The sequence below is a fragment of the Mauremys reevesii genome, linkage group 3 (assembly GCF_016161935.1).
Source record: "Mauremys reevesii isolate NIE-2019 linkage group 3, ASM1616193v1, whole genome shotgun sequence".
In the NCBI taxonomy this organism is placed as follows: Eukaryota; Metazoa; Chordata; order Testudines; family Geoemydidae; genus Mauremys; species Mauremys reevesii.
Window position 1 is genome coordinate 104,338,632 of NC_052625.1, and position 3,176 is coordinate 104,341,807.

Consider the following 3,176-nt stretch of genomic DNA (forward strand, 5'->3'; position numbering starts at 1 on the left):
CAGTAGACATTTTGGAAGCCAATTTATAGTACAGATTACTGTTATTTCATAACTTAAGCAACAAGTACTTAAAACAGACAATTTAACTTTTATAGGTTCTAACATCCACTGCAAGCTTCTGCTAGTTCTATGTCCATCTTCTTTGGCTTTTATGCTTCAGTGTGTTTGTCATCTGCGTTCCTCTCTCTGAGGGGCATGAGAATTCCATGGGGTCTTCCATTCTGAAATATTTTGTACATGTGTCTTTGTTTCACACCTTTAGGGACTGATTTAGGTCATGAGAACTGACACGATTGAAAATGACTTATGTGAAGAATGAGGAAGAGGGGCAGAGCACAGAGATCTCTCTCAATAATGCATCTGAGGCTTACCACTAGATCCTCCCTTTTGCTGGTCCACCTTTTAATACTTGACATTTCCTTTGGAAAGGCTTGTTTTATTATAGGTATTTGTACTGCACACCAGTTTACTATTCTTAGAACTCAGTTGTTCATTGTAGCCTCTTGCCAGCTTGCAAAAGATTTGCCATTTCCCCCACTATCAAGTATGCCTATGCCTGGTTTTACTTTATTTTTAATGGACTCGTATTGCCTGATCTCCACTGGAAAATCTTTTATGGGGGAACTTGTAGCTCCTTAATTATTTTTTGATTTCATGGAAAAACAGGATTGTTATGTACCTTTCAGTTGATTTTTATGTCTACTTTATTCTCTTTAAGGGTTTCCTTCTCAGAGGCGGTGCTAGCCCCCACTGGGGGCCCTAAGCAGGAATATTTTTGCTCCCCTCCCCCCACAACACATAATAAAAAGTGAATAGGGAGACTCCTTGAGATGCTTGATGCCCTATCAAATTGTTTTGTCTGCTTATGCCTATCGCCAGCTCTGCTCAATTTGTTTAGCGATGACCACCCCTCTGAACTTCTTCATTGATTTCACTGCTTAAGAATCAGCAAACTAAGGTAAAATAAATATAAGTATTTTTTATTTAGCTTTGGCTGAATAACACAGAGAAGGACTTGAAGGATGATTCAAGGGCTGAAAAGGTCAATGAGACTTGGATTCTTAAGTCACTTTTGAAATGGGACTTAGGCCTTGTCTACAGTCAAATGTTGTGGTGCTTTACTTTACCAGTGTAGTTAAAGTGGTATGACCCACCCTAGCACGCATGTAGTTATACCAGTATAGCTTACGAAACAGGGATAAACTGGACTGGTATAACGACATGGATACCAGCATCACTGCACTGACTCTAGGTGTTGTACTGGCATAACTGTAGGGATAAAAGTATCACACCCTAACTGACATAGTTATATGTTGCATCGCAGAAGAGCAGGAACAGAGTTCAACATTCAATGTGACCCCAAGCAGATAGAGAGAGCGTGTGTGTGTATGCATATGCGTTTATTCATTCCCAGCATGCTCTTATATACAATATGGTAAGCAATCACAATTGCTAATTAATTAATTAAACCCACACAGCCACAGCTGTAACCCATAGGGTAATTATCATCCTACACACCTGTCTAACTTATCATCCTGTTCACAATTAGCTGGCCAATGAGAACAAGCCCAAGGCCAGCCCTTCACACACAATTCCCAGCCCAGAAGCCTAAACAATCTCAGCATCTCACATTCTATTCCCACATCTCCCCCCTTTATTCACAATCAAAAGAAGGGGAAAAAGGAAAACAAGATAAAAACATTCGCCAAACATTTCCAACTTATAACAACATAGCACCACAATCTATCACAAGCCAAAATTAAAACTTTATAAAGCCAACCCATATAACCATGCAATCCTTAACATATAACCCTAATAACACCAAACAAAAACAAGGCACAACAAATAAATAGTGCAAACTCTACAGGATTCCCCCCTTCCCAATAGAAACATCCCTCAGATGTCAGGTGATCAGACTGACACTGAGGGAGGGGGGGTCCTAGAGAAAATACATAAAAAACCACATAAACATTTTAACAACACAACAACAATTCTGGCCAGAAGACATCACAAAACAAAAACACAAAACATAACTCTTAATAATAATTGCATGGTACACTAAATGCTATGCAGCCAGCACAAGATTTCTTACAAGCACAGCAAAATTATCTCAAACAAATAAATCAGTCACGGAGGATCAAACAGGAAAAAATCCTGGCATAGCTAACAAGCAGTTCTCCTCCAGGGGCTCGGGTTCCGCGGCATCCGGGCACGTCTCGTGTGGCTCGTCTGACTCTGCCTGTTGTCACGCTCGAGGACGCAGCCAAAGCCGGACCCACTTCGCCGGTATCCACTGGGACCACCGAAAAACTCTCTAACTCCGCTGGCCTGTACTTTGGTCTCTCCAGCTGCAAAATGACAAAATTTCAAATCCTTCCTGATTGTGCAGACTGTTGTATTCTGCTGAGACTCAATTAAAGGCAACTCCACTATCACAGTAACATTCTCTCTGTCGGACGTGATAACACAGTGCACACATTGGCACTGCACTCTATTAACCGGCAACACAAAAAGCATTCCGGACGTTGGGCGGCAGAGCTCAGAAAAGGCCGCCTGCACTCCTGCCTCAACCGCGAAAGTTTTAAGTTTTCAACAGCAAAGCAACCAGTGTAGCCGCCACCGCCACCGCGGCTCCTCCTCCTCCACGCCTCCCCCTCGCGGGGGAGCAGCTCGGACATGAGGGGCCGAGGCCGGGTCTCCTCCGCCGCCTGCCCCGCTCCGCGATGCATATCACCATCCTTTCTTCCGCTGATACAGCGGTTCCCATGGTAGCTGCTCACCTCTGAGTTCGGGTGTGCCTCCCTTTTCAGACGCCCTGCAGCTTGCCGCTCAACACTGAGCTCAGGTGCGCCCCTCTTTTCGGACGTCCTGCGGCTCCCAGACGCTCGACACTGAGACTCAGGTGCGCCTCCTTTTTTCGGGCCACCGATACTATTGCCCGCAGCTTCTCCACCATTTGTTGCATCGCAGAAGAGCAGGAACAGAGTTCAACATTCAATGTGACCCCAAGCAGATAGAGAGAGCGTGTGTGTGTATGCATATGCGTTTATTCATTCCCAGCATGCTCTTATATACAATATGGTAAGCAATCACAATTGCTAATTAATTAATTAAACCCAAACAGCCACAGCTGTAACCCATAGGGTAATTATCATCCTACACACCTGTCTAACTTA